Here is a 24,714-nt window from a genome sequence, read left to right as displayed (position 1 = left end):
AGATTTAAACATATTTGTAATGAAGATATTGCAATGTACTCAAAATGAAGTAATTATTACGTTTGTCTATTGTAAATACAACTGCTTTGTAAACACATTTTTTTACAATATCTTACTTTTTGTTTTTAATTAATATTGACGACACAAGTATTTTGATTGAAAAGTTTTGTTTTATTTTGAAGTGTTCTAATTGATTTCTTTGTAATTATGTTTTTATTGTCTTTTTTTTATCTAAAATAGTTTCTTGTTTCATAAAGTTTTGTGAAAATGTTCTCGTTTGCTATGTAATGTGAAACTTAGATATTGAGAAAATAACATTTTTTGACCTTTCTTCTTCAAAGACAATTTACTTGAAATGCCCTGCTAAAATCAGAGAGAGGAATGATCTCAATGTCTTCCTTATAGTCACAGCCAATTCAAATTGACAAGGAGTTGATAAATTATGTACATTGAGTCATTTAAGCACACCATGTAGATCAATACTGGGATAAAAGAAAACATGGTAATACACCCGCAAGTAATTAAACATGCAGCTATAAATTAAAGATCAAAGCATCAGCTAAAACCATATTTTATTACAAGTATGAACATCCATAGATAGATGCACTTAATAATGTTGTACAGAATGGTAAAATCAAATTCTATAGCAAAATTGTGCATTATAAGCCTGTTTATTCAAATGCTTATCCTTGAATAGTACAAAAAATCATTTAAGATGGTATCTGTTATTTGTACAAGGACTGCAAATCAAAACAAACACTGAAGAAAATCTGTTACTTACTTAGGGCCAGAATATGACTGGCGTACAAGCGATATCGGGTTTATCGCACCTGTTTGTGCACTTCGGATATAGCGCTCGTATTACAAGTTGAAAGTAAAGAAGATTACTTAATTGCAATTGAAGTTAATACACATCGGGGTAGCGAGATCTCTGTGCTCTGGTTAACTGTTCTGCAAAAGAAAAAAATGTTGCAAAACACATCAAAGGTACATTTAAAAGTACAGTTACAATCATAACAACATTATCTAATAAAATTATTACAATAAGATATTGCGCAAAAAAGTAATAAGGGCTCAAAGATATGAGGTCTCAGGTGTTAAAACAAAGGCAGGCAAAAAGCTTTAATATATAGATACATAAATATGGATATGTATGTATGTATAATATATATATATATATATATATATATATATATATATATATATAGGTGAAACTCGAAAAATTAGAATATTGTGCAAAAGTTAATTTATTTCACTAATGCAAGTTAAAAGGTGAAACTAATATATGAGATAGACTCATTACATGCAAAGCAAGATAGTTTAAGCCGTGATTTGTCATAATTGTGATGATTATGGCTTACAGCTTATGAAAACCCCAAATCCGCAATCTCAGAAAATTAGAATATTGTGAAAAGGTGCAATATTCTAGGCTCAAAATGTCACACTCTAATCAGCTAATTAAGCCATAACACCTGCAAAGGGTTCCTGAGCCTGTAAATGGTTTCTCAGTCTGGTTCAGTAGGAATCCCAATCATGGGAAAGACTGCTGACCTAACAGTTGTGCAGAAAACCATCATTGACACCCTCCATAAAGAGGGAAAGCCTCAAAAGGTAATTGCAAAAAAAGTTCCTCTTGTCAAGCCACTCCAGAACAACAAACAACGTCAGAATAGTGATGTCGCGAATAGTTCTCCGGCGAAAAGTTCCCGGCAAACATAGCATGTTCGCATTCGCCTCGGCAGGCAAACATATGAGATGTTCGATTCGCCCCCTATTCGTCATCATTGAGTAAACTTTGACCCTGTACCTCACAATCAGAAGACACATTACAGCCAATCAGCAGCAGACCCTCCCTCCAAGACCCTCCCACCTCCTGGACAGCATCCATTTTAGATTCATTTGGAAGCTGCATTCTTAGTGAGAGGAGGGACAGTGTAGCTGCTGCTGATTTAATAGGGAAATCGATAGCTAGGCTAGTGTATTCAGTGTCCACTACAGTCCTGAAGGACTCATCTGATCTCTGCTGTAAGGACAGCACCCCAAAAAGCCCTTTTTAGGGCTAGAACATCAGTCTGCTTTTTTTTTCTTTTTTCCTGTGTAATCTAATTGCAGTTGCCTGCCAGCGTGTGTGTCAGGCTCACAGCGTATACTGTGCCCACTTGCCCAGTGCCACCACTCATATCTGGTGTAACAGTAGTGTACATTTAAAAAAAAACAACACTTTTTTTGACTGTGAAATAATAGAAGACAGCTGCCAGTACCCAAGATGGCCACCAATAAGGTAGATGGGGAGGGTTAGAGAGCTGTTTTGGGGGGGATCAGGGAGGTTGGGGGCTAAGGGGGGATGCTACACCACAGCATATGTAAATATGCTTAAAAAAATAAATAAAATTTAAAAACCTTTTATTTTAGTACTGGCAGACTTTCTGCCAGTACTTAAGATGGCGGGGACAATTGTGGGGTGGGGGAGGGAAGGGAGCTGTTTGGGAGGGATCAGGGGGTCTGATGTGTCAGGTGGGAGGCTGATCTCTACTCTACACTAAAGCTAAAATTAACCCTGCAAGCTCCCTACAAACTACCTAATTAACCCCTTCACTGCTAGCCATAATACACGTGTGATGCTCAGCAGCATTTAGCGGCCTTCTAATTACCAGAAAGCAATGCCAAAGTCATATATGTCTGTTCTTTCTGAACAAAGGGGATCCCAGAGAAGCATTTACAACTATTTGATCGCATTTGGCGGTGAAATGGTGGCATGAAATATACCAAAATGGGCCTAGATCAATACTTTGGGTTTTCTACTACACGTAAGCTAAAATTAACTCTACAAGCGTCCTACATGCTCCCTAATTAACCCCTTCACTGCTGGGCATAAAACACGTGTGGTGCGGAGTGGCATTTAGCAGCCTTCTAATTACCAAAAAGCAACGCCAAAGACATATAAGTCTGCTATTTCTGAACAAAGGGGATCCCAGAGAAGCATTTACAACCATTTATGCCATAATTGCATAAGTTGTTTGTAAATAATTTCTGTGAGAAACCTAAAGTTTGTGAAAAAGTGAACATTTTTTTTTTTATTTGATCGCATTTGGCGGTGAAATGGGGGCATGAAATATACCAAAATGGGCCTAGATCAATACTTTGGGTTGTCTACTACACTACACTTAAGCTAAAATTAACTCTACAAGCTGCCTACATGCTCCCTAATTAACCCCTTCACTGCTGGGCATAAAACACGTGTGGTGTGCAGTGGCATTTAGCAGCCTTCTAATTACCAAAAAGCAACGCCAAAGCCATATAAGTCTGCTATTTCTGAACAAAGGGGACACAGTGGCACACAGTGTTAGGGAAAGGATCCATCTGACCACTGATACCTGGTCTGCAAAGCATGGTCAGGGCAGGTATATCACCTACACTGCGCACTGTGAAGCGGACGTAACCCTTACACTACCTGATCGATACAACATCATACCTGATGTTTTAAAGCACATTATTTCAAACAATTTAGGAATGTTAGGTGATTTATGGCTGCCCTTTATGGATTAAAACCAGACTCTGCATCAACTATGTAATTTTCCATGGAGTTTTGCCATGGATCCCCCTCCGGGCGGCATGCCACAGTCCAGGTGTTAGTGCCCTTGAAACAACTTTTCCATCACTATTGTGTCCAGAAAGAGTCCCTGTGGGTTTTAAAATTCGCCGGCCTATTGAAGTCTATGGCGGTTCGCCCGTTCGCGAACTTTTGCAGAAGTTTGCGTCCGCCGTTCGTGAACCCAAATTTTTAGGTTCGCGACATCACTACGTCAGAAGCGTCTTATCTGGGCTAAAGAAAAACAGACCTGGTCTGTTGCTCAATGGTCCAAAGTCCTCTTTTCTGATGAGAACAAATGTTGCATCTCATTTGGAAACCAAGGACCCAGAGTATGGAGGAAGAATTGAGAGGCACACACTGCAAGATGCTTGAAGTCCAGTGTGAGGTTTACAAGATGCTTCTGACATTGTTTGTTGTTCAGGAGTGGTTTGACAAGAGGAATACGACATTTGAAGTCCCATGTCCAGGATCCGTCTGTGTGTGGTGGCTCTTGTTGCACTGACTCCAGCCTCAGTCCACTCCTTGTGAAAGTCCCCAACACTTTTGAATGGCCTTTTCCTGACAATCCTCTCCAAGCTGCGGTCATCCCTGCTGCTTGTGAACCTTTTTCTTCCACACTTTTCCCTTCCACATAACTTTCTATTAATGTGCTTTGATACAGCACTTTGGGAACATCCAACTTCTTTTGCAATTACCTTTTGAGGCTTTCCCTCCTTAATTTTTAAACCCTCTGTTTAAAAATGAAGGCGATAGATTGGGTTCCCCATAAAATAGAGGGAACAAATCGTCTCACCAAATTAAGGAGGAGGGAGACTTTTTGGATCACTGAACTAAAAAGTCTCCATCCAATGGGATTAAACATTGATCTAGATTTGGCTGCCTTTTCCTAAACAAAAGAGGATACTATCTAAACATTTTTTTTATTTTAAGTGAGTTATATTTTCAGTGAGGTAAACTAGATAATATGTATTAGATAGTGTCCCATTTTGAGTCCAAAATCGTAGGGGGCAATAAATATAATGGATTGTGAAATCAATTGTGTCCTCAATGGTTTGTTTTATATATCGTTTGCCATTATTATCACTTTAATAATTGGAACAATTTGTTTCCCTATGGTATTCAATCAAATAATAACGATACATTCATTGGGTAACATAAGTATATGGGTAATCCTTTAAAAAGTATGCATTGTATGTTTTGAGGGTCCAGGGAAATGTTGTAATAAGATCTGATAAAGTATATTGATGGGGCACTAGGACCTAGCAAGATCATATACCTGTATAGGAGCCGGCTTTTCTGACAAGTCATATCCGGTATAAGGAAAGGACTATAAATTTTGACATTTCTTAATGGTTTTTAGCAAAGTAAAAAATTAACACCCCTGAAGAAGTTTGCCTGTTGCAAACGAAACGTGTAGGGTATGTTTAAAGGTTAAAAATAGTGACAGCTTTCTGGGTTGCCGAGTACCAGCTGAGACGAATAAGTCAGGATCCTGCTGCATGAGCCGCCAACATTTGGTTACAAAGACCGCTGCTACAAGAGGGAGGCTGAGGCTGCAAGCTACAAACACAGGCAAAGATCCAAGACAAGACTTTATGGTTCTAAATCAGCTTATAGGAAATTAACGGACAATCGCTGCTACTTTTATGAAAGGCTGTTTAAACACTGCAATCTTGTAAGTGTAATTTTTTATCTTGTTATGCATAAATACATTGTTTTTAAGCTACTTTGAATCGGTGGGCGCTGTGTGTTGATTATATTTATCAGTTACTGTTTTCTGCCGGGACCAGGATATCCGGAGTACACACTGAGCAGCAACCGTTCAAAGGATAAAAAGGATTTTTACTTGATCTGAATTGGGAATCATCTTTTAGAATCAACTATCCACCAGTATTTGGACTCTATATATGTATGTATGGTAACTAAATAGTTTATGGATCTCATCACTTTTATTGTTTTAGAAGTTACAATTTTGAGATATTAAGAATTGAGGTTTTTGATGGTTATTGTTTTTTAATGGTTCATTGTATTTAAGTATTAATAACCTTTTAGATTTCTAAATATTAAATACAGGAACATACAAAATATTTTCCTAGACTTAGGGAGCACTGAGATTTGCTTATAATTTTAAAACATGGCTTAAACTATCTTGCTTTGCATGTAATGAGTCTATCTCATATATTAGTTTAACCTTTTAAGTTGCATTAGTGAAATAAATGAACTTTTGCACGATATTCTAATTTTTCGAGTTTCATCTGTATATATTTGTGTGTGTGTGTATATATAATATGTATTTATGGATTTATATGTGTATATTTGTATTTACAGACCTATATACACATATAAACACATAAATAAATATGTATACATATGTAGACATTTATATAAGTGCATTGGAGCCCTTTTCAGTCAAGTAGATAAAAAAAATCATATTTATACAATATTCAAATTTAATAAAGGGTTATATTGTATATTCACTGCAAATATTTAAAATTCCAAATATCTGCACATAGGGTAATATGTTCTAAGAATTTTTAAATAGATATTCCTATATTTCTGTATATATATATATATATACCTATACATATTACTTCCTTGCAACCTGAGGAAGAGAGGTACTTGTACTATGTAATGCTAGTCCAATAAAAAAGTATAACTGCATACTGCAATACTCTTGTTATTTTGAATATATAATATGTATTTATGGATTTATATATATATATATATATATATATATATATATATACACACCGGCCACTTTATTAGGTACACCTGTTCAATTTCTTGGTAACTCAAATTGCTAATCAGCTAATCACATGGCAGCAACTCAATGCATTTAGGCATCTAGACATGGTGAAGAAGACAAACATCTCTAGGGTTTACAGAGAATGGTCTAAAATAGAGAAAATATGCAGTGAGCGGCAGTTGTGTAGACGACAATGCCTTGTTGATGTCAGAGGTCAGAGGAGAATGGGCAGGCTGGTTCGATATGATAGAAAGGCAACAGTAACTCAAATAACCACTTGTTACAACCAAGATATGCAGAATACAGATTTGTATAGTGTTACACATTAACCTGTATTATATATAAAGCTTTGATCCTGTTAGTGTTCACAGGATTTATCTAGTTAGATAGACATATTCTCCATCCCTACAAGGATTTGGGCTCTAGAATGAAGCTATAATATCTATGTTCTACCTTGCTAGAGAGGTATAATCTGCTGTGATAGCAGTATACAGTCTAATTTACTCATATTATTGATCAGCGAGGACAGTCTGATATGTACATATATGCTCAGGACATCTTTCACTGTAGTAGCTAATTACTTGAGAGATAGCACACTATATTTATGTTACCTAACATTTACAGTGTTATGCTACTGGCTCTACGGCAGAGACCTCAAAGTATCATCACCTATCCTATATGACCTAATACTAGATACTTTTAAAAGTGAAATAGTTCAGTCACTACACATCATATAGAGTATTACTCACGATACCTCACTAATATCTTAAGCCCTTTATGCCCATCACATGAAACAGATAAGTCCTATTATAATAGTCATGGTACCTTGATTTGACTCTGTCCCTCCCTTTTCAATCATGTAAACAGAAAGTCATCCCTCCCAGAATCCACCTCCCTGTACATATAACATGACCTTCACTCATCCCCTCCACCACATCCCTCTGTCCCCCTTGAAAAGGCTTTGCTCCTCCACCACTCCCTCACTTAATTCAGAGCGACTTTTTCCCGCTGAACTCCCCTTTTCCCTTACCTATATACCTTGGTCCAAGAGTGACCATAACAAAAAGCTAACCCCCCTTGCCCCAATTTTATTAGACTAAATAGCCCCATGAATGTTCTTTATGGCAATGTGGGGAACATTTTCCTATTTATATAATAAAAAAAGAGTATCCATTATATCTTGTCCAAACTCTTGACATACTCTGACATACTAGTTAAGCATGTTCTGGAATGTCACTTCTATTTACTTATTTCATATTATAGATTTATTTATCTACACACAGACAATTAAAATACACGACATAGCTCTATACTTCATAGTTATAGGTCCTCCATTTCTTTAGCAACATACCTTTTATTGTATTTGTAACAGAAGCTTCCCTTACTTTTGTACTCGGAGAGGACTGCAGGCCAGCCTCCTCCACACTGACTATGGACCCAGGAACTTCAGGGGATTCTATGATTTGGGAGGTGGGTGCCCAGGGTGCATTTGGAGTACCTTTACCCTGGATTCAGGTTTACACAGTTTCCATGAATTCCCAGAGACTCTGAGGACTGGAGGGAACTGATACAGAGTTGGGATTCCTGTGTTTTGTTGGAGTATAAGGTGACAGTTCAATTCAGTATTGCCTGCTCCAACCACCCCCCCCTAGACTCAGAATGTTTGAGCTTATTGCAACCTCCTGCTGTTATGTGTCTGTATATCTAGTCTAGATGTGAGACACAGAGCAGGAGATTACACACAGCACAGACAATCTAATGCTAAGGTTTCCTGTTGTTATCTGTCTGTATATCTAGTCTAGGTGTGAGACACAAAGCAGGAGATTACACACAGCACAGACAATCTCATGCTGAGGTCTCCTGCTGTTATGTGTCTGTATATCTAGTCTAGGTGTGAGACACAGAGCAGGAGATTACACACAGCACAAACAATCTAATGCTGAGACCTCCTGCTGTTATGTGTCTGTATATCTAGTCTAGGTGTGTAGTGAGTTTCTGTTATTGTGTGAGTCATCCATTGTCCTTTTGTAAGTTAGGATGTGATTAGAATCTTGTTTAACCAACTATTGTATGATGTTTGTTTCATTGTATAATATTTGTTTCTATTATTTATGTGGTAACTACCCCCCTTTGTTGGAAATATATAAAAGCTGTGTTTTCTGTGCAATAAAGCAGTTCCTATTTTGACCCTCAAGCATTCAGTCTTGGCTAATGTTCTTGGGCGTAGCTATAACAACTTGCAGCGGACATTATTTTAATAGCGGAAGGTATCCAGTGGAGGTTCATGGGTTGGCGTTTGGTGGGAGGAAGCTGACTTTAGCGGGTATACCCAGTCTTGGGTACTGAGACCCGCTACAATTGGCTGGCAGCGGTGGGATCTGCTTCTTCCTTACGGAGCAGTTCCAAACTACCAGTGGGACCTCGATGGAAATGGAGGCTGAATTCCAGAGATTTCAGGCAGTGCTGACCCAGTTTGATGGCCCTGCCTTGGCAAAGGGCAAACTGGCCTGGAAGGATATAGTTCGAAGGAAACTCTGGTTTGAGGCTCTCCAGTTTGAACAGGACCACCAGGGGAATTCCCTTCCTACTCCAGAGCAGCAATACTAACTCCAGATGGATCTACAAATGCCGTTCCTGGGAAAGCAGCCCCAGGGGGAATGGATGGCTGAATTGGATGGATTGGTCCAGACAGAGATGGAGGTGGATGAAGGGTAAGGGGAACTGCAGTGGTATGTGGCCCAGGTGTGTATGGAGATGGAGACGGATGATCCTACAGAGGGCTATGACTATGGCAGCCCAGGATTGCTATTTGAAAGTTTCACACAGGACCCCCACTGCAGGAGTACGGCAGAGTGGCATCAGGAGGACATACTGGAACACCACAGAGAGCTGAGGCTGAACCTTACAGAAGTACCCGGACTGAGAGACAATCTTTATTACTTAGCTGCCCATGAGTGGGAGATAGAAAAGGCATATAAAAGGCTGTCAGATCTAATTCAGCAGCATGCCTCAGAGCCTGAAGAGGACTATGGTGCAGTGATCAAGGATTTATTGGACTTTTCCTCCGAGGAGTGGCAACCAGTAATTAGCTACCATGAGCTGCTAGACCACGATCAGCAGCCTGGTCCTGAGCTTGCCACACCAGTAGAATCACTGGCAACAGGGCAGGGTACCAATGGCCATTGTCCAGCACCTGTGATATCTCTGGAGTCCCAGGGAGAGGAGGTAATCGATTTCTCTACACAGCCACAGGCTCCAGAGATTGATAATTTAATAGACTTTTCCTCTGAGGAGGGACAGACCGGTGAGTCTTCAGCAGAAGAGATGGCCACAGGGCAGAGCACCCCTGGCCTCTGCCCAGCACCTGCAGCATCTCCAGGAAGCCAGGGAGAGGAGGTAGCCAACCTCTCTCCACAGCAGCAGAGTCAGTTCCAGTGAGAGGAGGTAGCTGACCTCTCTCTCCAGTGGCAGAGCGGTTTCCAGGGAGAGGATGTAGCCGACCTCTCCCCACAGCAGGAGAGTCAGTTCCAGGGAGAGGAGGTAGCCACCCTCTCTCTACAGTGGCAGAGCCCGTTCCAGGGAGAGGAGGTAGCCGACCTCTCTCCCCAATGGCAGAACCAGTTCCAGGGAGAGGAGGTAGCCAACCTCTCTCCCCAGCAGCAGAACCATTTCCAGGGAGAGGAGGTAGCTAGCCTCTCTCCCCAGCAACAAAGCATTGCCCAGGGAGAGGAGGTAGCTGACCTCTCTCCCCAGCAACAAAGCAGGGCCCAGGGAGAGGAGGTAGCCGACCTCTCTCCACAGCAGCTTAGCGTGTTCCAGGAAGAGGAGATCAGCATTCTCACTCCCCAGTGGCAGTGGCCAAAAACAAAAATGAATGAAAGTTTTGGGCTGGGCCATCTGACTAACACAGGTCCAAACCAGTGGGTGGTCTGGTACCTGGTTAGTCTACCCCAGGGGGGGGAAGAAATGTAACGGAAGCTTCCATTACTTTTGTACTTGAAGAGGACTGCAGGCCAGCCTCTTCCCCACTGACTATGGACCCAGGAACTTGAGGGTATTCTATGATTTGGGAGGTGGGTGCCCAGGGTACATTTGGAGTACTTTTACCCTGGATTCAGGTTTACCCAGTTTCCATGAATTCCCATAAACTCTGAGGACTGGAGGGAACTGATACATAGTTGGGATTCCTGTATTTTGTTGAAGTATAAGGTGACAGCCCAATTCAGTATTGCCTGCTCCAACCCCCCCAGACACAGAATGTTTGAGTTTATTGCAACCTCCTGCTGTTATGTGTCTGTATATCTAGTCTAGGTGTGAGACACAGAGCAGGAGATTACACACAGCACAGACAATTTAATGCTAAGGTCTCCTGTTGTTATGTGTCTGTACATCTACTTTAGGTGTGAGACACAAAGCAGGAGATTACACACAGCACAGACAATCTAATGCTGAGACCTCCTGCTGTTATGTGTCTGTATATCTAGTCTAGGTGTGAAGTGTCTTTCTGTTATTGTGTGAGTCATCCATTGTCCTTTTGTAAGTCAGGATGTGATTATAATCTTGTTTAACTAACCATTGTCTGATGTTTGTCTCATTGTATAATATTTGTTTTTATTAATTATGTGGTAACTACCCCCCCTTTGTTGGAAATGTATAAATGTATAAAAGCTGTGTTTATGGGCAATAAAGCAGTTCCTTTTTTTCTTAGGGGTAGCTATAACAACTTGCAGCGGCCATTATTCTAATAGCGGAAGGTATCCAGTGGAGGTTCATGGGTTGGTGTTTGGTGGGAGGAAGCTGACTTTAGCGGGTATACCCAGTCTGGGGTACCGAGACCCGTTACAGTGTTGATAACAATTGCTTATTTATACGCTTCTATAGGAGCACAGAATTGATGCCTAAAATTGTAACCTCTCTGCTTCTTTGGTTTGCTTGTGTGTTAACAATGTATGTCTTATTACTATATTATTATTGTCTATGGACGAATCTTTTATGTTATATTTCTCACTACCTCAATAAAAAAAAGATATGCAGAATACCATCTCTGAATGCACAAAACATCGAACCTTAAAGCAGATGGGCAGAAGACCACACCGGGTGTCACTCCTGTCAGCTAAGAACAGGAAGCTACATTTCACACAGGCTCACCAAAATTGGCAATAGAAGATTGGAAAAACTTTGCTTGGTCTAATGAGTCTCGATTTCAGCTGTGACATTCAGATGGTAGGGTCAGAATTTGATGTGAACAACATAAAAGCATGGATTTCCAGGCACACTTTGGGCCCCTTAGTACTAATTGAGCATAATTTAAAAGCCACAGCCTACCTGAGTATTGTTGCTGACCATGTCCATCCCTTTATGACTACAGTGTACCCATTTTCTGATGGCTACTTCCAGCAGGGTAATACACCATGTCACAAAGCTCAAATAATCTCAAACTGTTTTCTTGAACATGACAATGAGTTCATTGTACTCCAATGGCCTCCACAGTCACCAGATCTCAATCCAATAGAGCACCTTTGGGATGTGGTGGACTGGAGATTCACATCATGGACTGCAGCAACTGTGTGATGCTATCATGTCAATATGGACCAAAATCTCTGAGTAATGTTTCCACCATCTTGTTGAATCTATGCCACTAAGAATGAAGGCAGTTCTGAAAGCAAAAGGGGGTCCAACCTGGTACTAGCAAGGTGTTTAAAAAAGAAAAATGTCCAAGTACAACACTAAAGTAACTGCTTCAATAAGATTATGTTCGGATTAATACCATTTACAAAATTCCCATCAAACATAAGGGGCTTTCCTCAGTCTGTCACAACTTAAAATAAAGTGCTTAGTTTTGGTTTAGGCTTTGTACCTACTGTAAATTTTAATCTATTTCAAACAATGCTAGACTTAAATAAATTTGTACATAATATAACACTCTGTAAGCAATTTTTATCTGCAGACACAGATACAAATACTGTACCATCTCATGAGGCGACTAATATTAATGTGTACCAAGGTTTTCAATTCCAAGAAATGTGTGACCTCATTGCTCTCAGGGGGTTGGAACATAAAGATTGGATAGAGACTGACGGATTTCAATCCACTTTGGGTAGAAAATATAAAAATCCCTTCACTTTCTACCCCATACAGAGCAGACGAAACATAGTGGAAACCTTTTATAAGAGAGTTGAAGCAGATATAAGAGTACTTAACCAGACTAAAACACCTGTAAGTAGAAATCTGAGTAAACAAGAACAGCAAGCAATAAAATCCTTGGGTGACAACATGAATATTGTCATCAAACAGGCGGATAAGGGGGGCTCTGTTGTCCTGAGGAATAGGTCATATTATGTTGACGAGGCATTGAAGCAGCTGGGTAACGTTGATAGCTATGAGAGACTTACAAGAGATCCCACTGAGTCCTTCCAACGACAACTTGTGCACCTTTTGGAAGGGTGCATTGGAAGATGACTTCATTGACCAAGACACCTGTCAATATTTGTATGTTGCGCATCCTGTCACTCCGATATTCCATCACCTACCAAATGTTCAGGGTAGGCCTATCATTAGTGGAATAGGGTCTATGCTGGAACACTTGTGAGAGTGGTTGGATGATCTCTTGCAGCCACTAGTCAGAGCCCTTCTGAGTTATATCAGGGACTTAATTTGGTGGAACAGGTTAAGTGAACACGAGACTCAGGGTGGCTCACTGTGGATGTTGTTGCATTGTATTCTTCCATACCACATGATTTGGATTTAAAAGCAATTGAATAATTTTTGAAGAATGAAGTACATATTCACTAAATGATATAGTTAAATCTCAAAAGCTTTCAAATTTGAAAGCTTTTGAGATTTAACTATATCATTTAGTGAATTTGTCACAGTGGGTTAGATATCTGAGAGATACAGATGTACTTTTAAATTGGCTAAGGTTGAATGCTAACATAACAAACCGTACGCAAAATAGCCACAGTACATCTCTTATATATATGTTTACTTTTAGGGCAATATACAACAGAACAATGTTGCAACACGATTCATTGATACACTGCTTGTATAAAGTATATATACTATGCAGTTGGCAATGCACATTGCTATATGTTTTGATAATGAGTCTGAGCAAGAACAGCCACTTTTTAGTTCATTGTTTTACGTTTATTTTTATATTTAGTTTTCCGTTTTTTAACGTATCTATGTATATATTATCATGCATAGCTGTTAATTGACATGACACAGAATATTGCTAAAACATTAGTAGCAAGTCATGTCATTGTACATATCTGTTGCACGAGTGAAATTTTCTATTATATAAACACAATCACTTAGTGATGTCTCGTAACCATAGTTACGGTTAAGATGACGATTGATATACACTAGAATATTGTATGTACAGATCACTGGCAATCATTTCTGTTGGTTGGCACTATTCTTAAATTGCCTATTAGATAATTTTGGGTACACCATAATGTGTTATTAATTGCAAAACAAAGTAATGTTGATATGTTTCTATCATGTCGCGAAACTGGAAGTGACATCACTTCCGGTTGACACGATCACGGTGGAACGCAAGATGCGTTCCACACTCGGTATTTGGCGCACTTTTGAAAGCAAATTTGTTTGGTGAGACACTTCCATACATCTGGTTATGTATGGAACCAGAAGAGGTAAAAAGCGCTGGGTGCTGTATTCTAAGTTCTATAATTTAGTAATAAACGTTTAATTCTTATAGCAGCTATTCCTAGGGGTATATAGTGTTCCGGCCCTCAGTGGTACACAAAATACTATAAACTATATGTATTGAAAGAGATGGTACAGCGCTGTGTAGAAAAAAACTGTGAAAACTAATGGGTAGTATCTGACCAAAAACACCCTTATTCCTAATAGTCAGATAAAATAAGCATACTTTCTGGGTAGGCTAAAAACGTATATATTAAATTAAAATAGCTTATTCTATACTGCTCTTATTAAATGTAATGGGTATTAGTATACCTTATTGAATATCAAAAGTGCTCAACCACAATTGCAAGAGTCCAAACATAAATAAGTTCATACAAATGATCCCAGTGCAGAGTAGTGTTGAGTGAAAATAAATCCCCGTCGGGGTTCCTACTTCCTTAACCTCAATCTAATGAGGTAAGTGCTGCACCATAAGAAGGAACAATGTGTGGGGGTATTCAAAGCATCTCCGCTCTGTTTATTTGGAGAATGGTAGAATCTTCCGCTCTTTACTGGCTCTGCTTCTTTTGGGGGATGGTAGACTCTTCCTCCGCTCATAACACCGGATCACATGCAGTTAGAATAAAGAGAAAGCAAAGATAGTGCAATACCGTAATTTTTATTGACACTTCTATAACACAAAAACTCTAAACACTAGCTGCTTACAATATCAACCCTCAATCTAATATGAGGTAATGTATTCTCATTTAAAACAACCAGTCAAACTGGTGTCAAGTCTGTCTGCACCATGATAAATTTACCACATAGAATCAGAGAGTCAAGCAAAGCTTAATCTAAAAATTTTTCATAATTTATACAGAACACTGCTGTATATAAAATTATAGGTGTTACAATTTAATAAACGCTCTGTCTGGCCAAAGGTGTGTGTTTCCGTAAATCCACCCCTCTCTCCCCTCTTCCTAGCCAGCAAGACTACTATTTTCTCTATATACATTACCATGTATATGTTTGATCCTGAACATCATAGAAACTAACTATAGCTGGGAATTCCCCCCTTCACCCTCTTCAAGCATAAATACAGATTTTTTTTAACAGATCATTTTGTATCAGAAAGCAGTGGTATTGGGTTGTTCAGGTAGTGCTCTCTGTCTGAAGGAGAAAGCCTGTAATTACAATACCTCTATCAGGAGCAGGAATAGGCACTGGTTTCTGTGTTTGCTTGTTCCATGCTATATATCTTAAACTACACCAAGGCTTTTTATAGTTTTCTGAAAACTTTAACAGATGTTAATGCTGACACTTTTGAACAGCTGTGCTTTGCATTTCCCATAATCAAGTTTTCAAGATAAATGGATGTACTGAAATTTGTTAAATGTCAATTACATATAGAAGAATTGCATAATCAACAAGTAAATAGTAAAACGACAATTTAATAGTACTTACTCTGATATTTAAATGAGCAGTACATTTCACAAACTTATATATGTATACACCAGGAAGCCTTGCAAATGCTCAGTAGGAGCTGGTACCTCAGAAACAGTGGCATTCTCAATAGCTTACCTTTTAAAAGTTACTATGGTAATATTTCCAATGCTTGGTATCTAGATACTATTTTGTTAGGATATAAGCAACCACTGTGTGGAATGTGGCAAACAGGCAATTTGCAGGAATTGATGCCATTTCATCGCAAAAGGAATCAAAATAAATAATGTACCTCCATTTAGAATAAAAATTTAGAATTGGAACATCTCTGTGGATAACTAAAAGTAAAGGGGAAATAATTGTATTTAATTACAGAGATGTTCCAATGATGAAATGTTTATTTCAGCAGCTATATTAATTTCATAATATACAAATAATGTATCCTAATGAAGAAACCCTCATAAATACATTCAATAAATGTAATAATAATAGTAGAAGGAAGAAGCCACACTCACACAAGCAAATTAAAGGCTACAAATATTACCAAATAACACTGAAGATTATTTGCACATCAAAACATTTCTGTAGCTAAATAAAAATAAGAGTGGGGGTCACTGTATTTTATCTACAGAGCTGTTACAATGCTGACATTTTCATTTTATCAGACATATTCATTTCTCAATTCACAAATAAACGGCTAGATTACGAGTTTTGTCGATAATAGTGTGCGGTGCTAACGATCAGTTTTCCCTCAACGCTCACCTACAGACAACACTGGTATTATGGGTTTTTACAAACCCGGCGTTAGCCGCAGAAAAGTGAGCGGAGAGCAAAATTTTGCTCCACATCTCACTTCAATACCAGCGCTGCTTACGGTAGCGGTGAGCTGGCAAAACGTGCTCGTGCGCGATTTTCCCATAAGAATCAAAGGGGGAGAGCCAGCTGAAAAAAAACCTAACACCTGAAAAAAAGCAGCGTTCAGCTCTTAACGCAGCCCCATTGATTCCTATGGGGAAATACATTTTATGTCTACACCTAACACCCTAACATGAACCCTGAGTCTAAACACCCCTAATATTACACTTATTAACCCCTAATCTGTAACCCACGACATCGCCAAAACCTACATTATATTATTAACCCCTAATCTGCCGCTCCGGACACCGCCGCCACCTACATTATACTTATTAACCCCTAATCTGCTGCCCCCAACATTGCTGACACCTACATTATATTTATTAACCCCTAATCTGCCGCTCCAGACACCGCCGCCACCTACATTATACTTATTAACCCCTAATCTGCTGCCCCCAACATCGTCGACACCTACATTATATTATTAACCCCTAATCTGCTGCTCCGGACACCGCCGTCACCTACATTATACTTATTAACCCCTAATCTGCTGCCCCCAACATCGCCGACACCTACATTATATTTATTAACCCCTAATCTGCCACCCCAATGTCGCCGCCACCTACCTACACTTATTAACCACTAATCTGCCGCCCCCAACGTCGCCGCCACTATATTAAAGTTCTTAACCCTTAAACCTAAGTCTAACCCTAACCCCCCCTAACTTAAATATAATTTAAATAAATCTAAATAAAATTACTACAATTAACTAAATACTTACCTATAAAATAAACCCTAAGATAGCTACAATGTAATTATTAGTTATATTGTAGCTAGCTTATGAGTTATTTTACAGGTAAGTATTTAGTTTTAAATAGGAATAATTTAGTTAATGATAGGAATTTTATTTAGATTTATTAAATTATATTTCAATTAGGGGGTGTTAGGTTTAGGGTTAGACTTAGGTTTAGGGGTTAATAACTTTATTATAGTGGCAGCGACACTGGGGGCGGCAGATTAGGGGTTAATAAATGTAGGTAGGTGTCGGCGATGTTAGGGCAGGCAGATTAGGGGTTAATAATATTCAACTAGTGTTTGCGATGCGGGTGTGCGGCCGTTTAGGGGTTAATATATTTATTATAGTGGCGGCGATGTCCGGTTCGGCAGATTAGGGGTTAAACAATTTATTTTAGTGTTTGCGATGTGGGGGGGGGCTCAGTTTAGGGGTTAATATGTAGTTTATGGGTGTTAGTGTACTTTTTATCACTTTAGTTAAGAGTTTTATGCTACGGCGTTGTAGTGTAAAACTCTTAACTACTGACTTTAAAATGCGGTATCAGTCTTGACAGGAGAGGGTATACCGCTCACTTTTGGTTAGACTCGTAATACCGGCTCTATGCAAGTCCCATTGAAAATATAGGATACGCAATTGACGTACGTGGATTTGCGGTATTTCCGAGTCTGGCCAAAAAAGTGAGCGGTGAGCCTGTCATTTCAAGACTTGTAATACCAGCAGGCGTTAAAAAGCAGCGATGGGACCTCTCACCGCTGCTTTTTAACCCTAACACACAACTCGTAATCTAGCCGAATGTTTTCTAAGCAAAAAAACAGAGAAAATAAATTCAATACTTGAACAATAACAAAGCCCCCACTTATGCAAGTAAAATAAAAGTAAAATAAAAAGTCTAATCACACAGAAAACTATTTGCACATACTGTATGTCATTAACATGACTGAAAAATAAATGTTATTGTTTCATTTTCAAAAGCCATATTTTATTTTGAGCAGTCATATTAAAGTATGGCCTTCTAATAATATATTTACAGGTATGTTTTGCTTAATAGCCACAATACATTCTGTGAAATATGGGAGTTAGACTTTGTGCAAACAGCCTCCTATATAGTACTGTTTAGATACTTAGCAAAGTAATGTAATATGTAATCTGTACTTATCAAAATTGGGCTAACGTAGATGTGTCTGTAGGCTGTTCTGTACAGGATACTAAAATTACACTAAATTACCTTTTGTACACAAAAATACACTATACAGCTGCATGTACAATAAATACTTTTTTTTTTTACAGTAGGGTACAGTACAGTACTACTGTATTTCTATTAGGGATGGGCGAATGTTTCGCAACATTTGAAAAACGGCACGAATTTTAACACATTTGTTTGTTCGAATCAAATTTCGAATGTTTACATAACATTCTAACATTCGATTTTCGGTTTCGAATTTTACGATTACATTCGAAAATATTCTTTTCGAAAAATTCGAATTTAGATTGTAATAGTATTTCTAATGCTTTTTCTTTAAAGGTAATATTCAAATTATGCAATATTCGAATTCGAAAAATTCGAATTTAGATTGTAATAGTATTTCTAATGTTTTTTCTTTAAATGTAATATTCGAATTATGCAATACGTGTATTCGAATTCGGAAATTTCGAATTTAGATTGTAATAGTATTTCTAATGCTTTTCTTTAAATGTAATATTCGAATTATGCAATATTCGAATTCGAAAAATTTGAATTTAGATTGTAATAGTATTTCTAATGCTTTTCTTTAAATGTAATATTCGAATTATGCAATATTCGAATTCGAAAAATTCAAATTTATATTCGAATTCGAAAAATTCAAATTTATATGTTTGTAATAGTATTTCTAATGCTTTCTTTAAATGTAATATTCAAATTATGCAATTTTCTATATGGAAACATTAGAAATGATATATTTGTATCTATTATGTATCAATTTACTACATTCCCGCCCTACCACATGAACTATTGAACTTCTGAATAGTATTTGTTAAATAGAATGTTAAATTTGAAATTTCAAATGTGGACATTCAATATAATTATAAACATTCGAATTCAAAAGTGACATTTAGAATTTAGACGATTTAGAATTCCAATTTCGGTAATAACATTCGTTCTACATTCGAAATTCAAAAATTTACACATTCGCCCATCCCTAATTTCTATAAGGAAAACTATATATATATATAAATATTCCAAATAGATGCACTCCATAAACAGTTATAGTTAGTTGTAGTAGGTGGCGCAAAACAAGTTGCTATTCCCAATGTGTCTTACTGTAAATATGTGTGATAATATGTGGGCTCAATATATGTTAATGTTTTGATGAGTCCTAATTTTATATTCTCTTTTGGAAAAAATGGATGTCGAAACTATTTAAGAAATAAATATGATCCTTTATTTGATTATGGTAAATTTACCCAATAGTAGTGATGCTAAAAGTACAGTTAAACAAAAATTATTACAATTCCTTCAAAGTTTAAAAAATGACACCAGTGTCTCTATGTATAAAAATGTACATAATATATAAAAAATAAATTAAATTAAAATAATAAAGTTGAAATCTTATAATTTATACAGTTTTGGGTTTATCACAAGTTGTAATTTCTAACAGAATGTTTGTAGATACAATTATATAGTGGATAAAACAATAGTTGCTGTATAGTTTATATAGGATACTTTGTTTCAAGTTCAGCTATGCAATCCTTTTTCTACTTATCCTACAAACTTTCTACTTATCCCAACAACCACATTTCAGCACCCAGATCGGTCACTGACCGACATCTAAGAAACCTGGGAACAACAGACCGGAATGGCACATCAGGAGGTTATCCAACAACCATACCATTGTGATCGGTCACTGACCGACAGACAAGCCACAGAATAGAAAAACCGGAGATACTTAAAAAACATCAGCAAACGGTTAGCACTTAACCGCAACAAAGATCCCACCAAGAAACCCTTAAGAGCGCGATCGGTCACTGACCAACAAAGGATAAGGTAACTGAGCGGCCACGACAACTACCGAAACACTTATATAAAAGTGAATTTTCTCGCAGCAAACAGATAAGCCCACCTAATAAGAGGAAACCAAAGCGGCATTTATTTAACCGCCAGCAGCTCATATAGAACTGCCACCAGCTTGATCTTGAAACTTAATCAAAACACTGGCATAGCGGCGTTTATTTAACCGCAATTATCTCACAAAAGTGATATCAAACAGATACACTTCAAGGTACTAATTTGTATACTTATATTATAGTGTGATAAAAATCGCACCAACATACCTCTACATTTGATATATAGTTGCCTAAGATAAGATCTCAATTGCACAGCTTAACTTGAAACAAAGTATCCTATATGAACTATACAGCAACTATTGTTTTATCCACTATAAAATTGTATCTACAAACATTCTGTTAGAAATTACAACTTGTGATAAACCCAAAATTGTATAAATTATAAGATTTCAACGTTATTATTTTAATTTAATTTATTTTTTATATATTATGTCCATTTTTATACATAGAGACACCGGTGTCATTTTTTAAACTTTGAAGGAATTGTAATAATTTTTGTTTAACTGTACTTTTAGCATCACTACTATTGGGTAAATTTACCATAATCAAATAAAGGATCATATTTATTTCTTAAATAGTTTCGACATCCATTTTTTCCATTTTTTTTTATCACACATATTTACAGTAAGACACATTGGGAATAGCAACTTGTTTTGCGCCACCTACTACAACTAACTATAACTCTTTAAACTTTGGGATAAAGTTTACTTCAGGTGTGCTAGATTCCCCACCAGCTAGACAGTCTAAACCTACCAAACACTCCATAAACAGTATCTACTTAATGCCACGGTGCTATATAACGATCCAAATAATGTATCAAAAATAAGCGCTCACTGGTCTTTGTAATAAAACTTCACATTTAATGTAGAAAATGTAAAAGCAACGCATAACGTTTTGAGACCACATTGGTCCCTTTGTCAAATGCCAAGTACAATCACCAAACAATCTTACCTACTATAACCCAGTATACACCGCCTAATATACCCAACAGTGTCTAATTATCACATCCCCATCAGCTGAACAGCTGAACAGAGCTACGACACTGTTTGCGTTCCACGGAGCACATTGGGTTCCAGTGATGTCATCGTCACGTGACATTCAAATCCTGGTTCCATATCGATGCTGACACGCTGCTCCTGACAGCTGTCAGAATTAGCACACGTGTTAGAGAAAACATGCACGGCAGAACCATACAGTAGTGCTGTGTATGTGCAATGTCTCATAAAGCGTCTGACCATGTATTAACAACAAGGGATATGCATTATTAAAAACCTTAACCATTAAAAACAATAAGAGACCTGTGCTATGCACATTATGAATATTAGCATTATAAATATTGACAAAAAATGAACAAGAGAAATCACACTAGCAGTAAAGCGTTATAGCTCACAGCACATAGATACTTAGAAAACTCAGCAATGGCGGACAGTGACACTGGTATGAATCCAATACAGGACAAACAAAACTTTTCTTCACCTGCCACACCGCTAACGAAACAAACCCCTTCCAGCTTACAGCATTATAAATATTAATATTAATATTAATATGGATACTATATGTTTACAATTAATAGGATGTGCTTCATGACAAGCAAGGAATATGGTAGAAAACTCATGTTTAAGACCAAGGCACCAAGATGAGACAGAATTAGAACCAGAGATATTATCATACCCACTGGGTATATAATAACCGTACGTTTAACCATTACAGTCTCAATAAAGCCAGATCCGAACTACTTGAGGCTTGACATCTTATGGTTATGTCTGAATACTGTCTGTGTATTCAAAGTATTCATAGTGCACCATGCAAGGAGTGGGATGGTGTCAATACACAAGATCCAGAGGCAACCCATTTATTTACCAAAGAATGGAGTAAAGTCTAGAATAGTATTAAGTCCCTTGGGAGCCACAGTGTCCAATGTGTGTATATATATACTGTATATAGGACTATTTCAAAACCCACAGAACATATTCTGCTATGTGCAAAACATTGGAATGTGAAATATTTACAGTAAATACACAGTATAACACTTTATAAAATATGTAGATTGAATAAATATGCTTTTTCATGTTTTCAGCTACTTGACTGCAAAGGGCTCCAATAAACACATATATACATATATATATATATATATATATATATATATATATATATATATATATTATATATATATATATATATATATATACACCGTATATGCGCACACACACACACACATATATATATTTATACAGTATATGTATATATGTCTGTAAATATATTAATACACAAATACATCTGTATACACAAATAAACATATATATACTTTATATATACTGTATGTATATATATATATATATATATATATATATATATATATATATATATATATATATATATATATATATCAAAAACAGAATGAAGCACTCACTGGACTTTTGACATCAAAGTGATAAGTTTATTTAGTGACGTTTCGGGACCTCTAGCATCCCTTCTTCTGATGAAGAAGGGAGACGCTAGAGGTTCCGAAACGTCACTAAATAAACTTATCACTTTGATTTTAAAAGTCCAGTGAGTGCTTCATTCTGTTTTTGCTGTATATTCCTCAAGAGCACCCTGGCAGCTGCAGGATGGTGGTGAGAGTGCATATATATATATACACTTTTAGACATGTATATGTATGTATGTATCTCTTTGTTAAAGCCCCTTGTCTGCCTTTTTTCTAACACATGAGGCCTCATATATATCTACTAATGTAATATGTAATCTGCACTTATTACAATTGAGCTCACGTAGATGAGTCTGTTACCTGTACAATTCAATAAATACTTCTTTTTTTTACATTAGTGTATAGTACAGTACTATTGTATTTCTATATGGAAAACCTAGGCATCTTTGTAAAAAAAATATTTTTAAAGGGACACTTAAAATTATACTTTCATGATTCAGATAGAGCATGCAATTTTAAATAACTTTCCAATTTACTTTCATTAACAAAATGTGCACAGTCTTTATATATTTACACTTTTTGAGTCACCAGCTCCTATTAAGCATGTGCAAGAATTCACAGAATATGCATGTATTCATTTGTGATTGGCTGATGGCTGTCAAATGATACAGGGGGAGTGGAAATAGATGTGAATTTGAAATTTGTCAGAAGAAAATCTACTCATTTGAAGTTGTTGATTATGCAAATATACTCTCTTTACTGGTTCTTTAAGCTTTTTTTTCTTCCTTATTTTATCTTTTATTGAGGTTTTGCAAAAAAAAAAACAATATACAATATATGCTTTAAAACAAAAATAACATCATTTTCATTACATATGACATAATGATGAGAGTAAGTGGCAAGATGGATAACCCAGTAAGAGCTTCTGAAACCTCTATTTTGTATTTTTATAGGCTTCTATGGATGACTACTTAGCTGGCCTCTTGTGGACCAACTGATTTAGGCAATACTAGTAAGGCATGGTAGTCACATTTTAGACCCTAGTGGGTTTAGCTACAATTAGTAAATATGTGGAATAGTTAAAATTTGAACAGAAACAATAAAATGTAAGCTTAATTGAGCTATAAGAAAGGTTATATAAATATATAATCTCTAACGGCTAGATTTAGAGTTTTGTCGGTAACGACCCGCGTATCTAACGCTGGCTTTTTTCTGGCAGCACCTTTAAAATAACTCTGGTATTGAGAGTCCACAGAATGGCTGTGTTAGGCTCCAAAAAAAGGAGCGTAGAGCATATTTAACGCAACTTCAACTCTCGATACCAGAGTTGCTTACGGACGCGGCCAGCCTCAAAAACGTGCTCGTGCACGATTCCCCCATAGGAAACAATGGGGCTGTTTGAGCTGAAAAAAAACCTAACACCTGCAAAAAAGCCGTGTTGAGCTCCTAACGCAGCCCCATTGTTTCCTATGGGGAAACACTTCCTACTTCTGAACCTAACACTCTAACATGTACCCCGAGTCTAAACACCCCTAACCTTACACATATTAACCCCTATTCTGCCGCCCCCGCTATCGCTGACCCCTGCATATTATTATTAACCCCTAATCTGCCTCTCCGTAAACCGTCGCTACTTACATTATCCCTATGTACCCCTAATCTGCTGCCCCTAACACCGCCGACCCCTATATTATATTTATTAACCCCTAATCTGCCCCCCTCAACGTCGCCTCCACCTGCCTACACTTATTAACCCCTAATCTGCCGAGCGGACCGCACCGCTACTATAATAAAGTTATTAACCCCTAATCCGCCTCACTAACCCTATAATAAATAGTATTAACCCCTAATCTGCCCTCCCTAACATCACCGACACCTAACTTCAATTATTAACCCCTAATCTGCTGACTGGAGCTCACCGCTATTCTAATAAATGTATTAACCCCTAAAGCGAAGTCTAACCCTAACACTAACACCCCCCTAAATTAAATATAATTTTAATCTAACAAAATTAATTAACTCTTATTAAATAAATTATTCCTATTTAAAGCTAAATACTTACCTGTAAAATAAATCCTAATATAGCTACAATATAAATTATAATTATA

General features: G+C 37.3%; 1 long non-coding RNA gene across 2 annotated transcripts in view; it reads right to left on the bottom strand.

The window, feature by feature from the left end:
• Positions 1-839: 839 nt before the first annotated feature.
• Positions 840-24,714, bottom strand: part of LOC128651981 (uncharacterized) — a 168,053-nt gene continuing 144,178 nt past the window's right edge. Inside the window, exon 3 of one of the 2 annotated variants that reach the window (XR_008401237.1) lies at positions 840-951. This is a non-coding gene — a long non-coding RNA (uncharacterized LOC128651981). The remainder of the gene's footprint in view (positions 952-24,714) is intronic. The other variant, XR_008401238.1, reaches the window with a different exon arrangement.

This window comes from Bombina bombina, chromosome 3 (assembly GCF_027579735.1).
Source record: "Bombina bombina isolate aBomBom1 chromosome 3, aBomBom1.pri, whole genome shotgun sequence".
NCBI lineage: Eukaryota > Metazoa > Chordata > Amphibia > Anura > Bombinatoridae > Bombina > Bombina bombina.
This window is presented reverse-complemented; position numbering and strand designations above follow the sequence as displayed.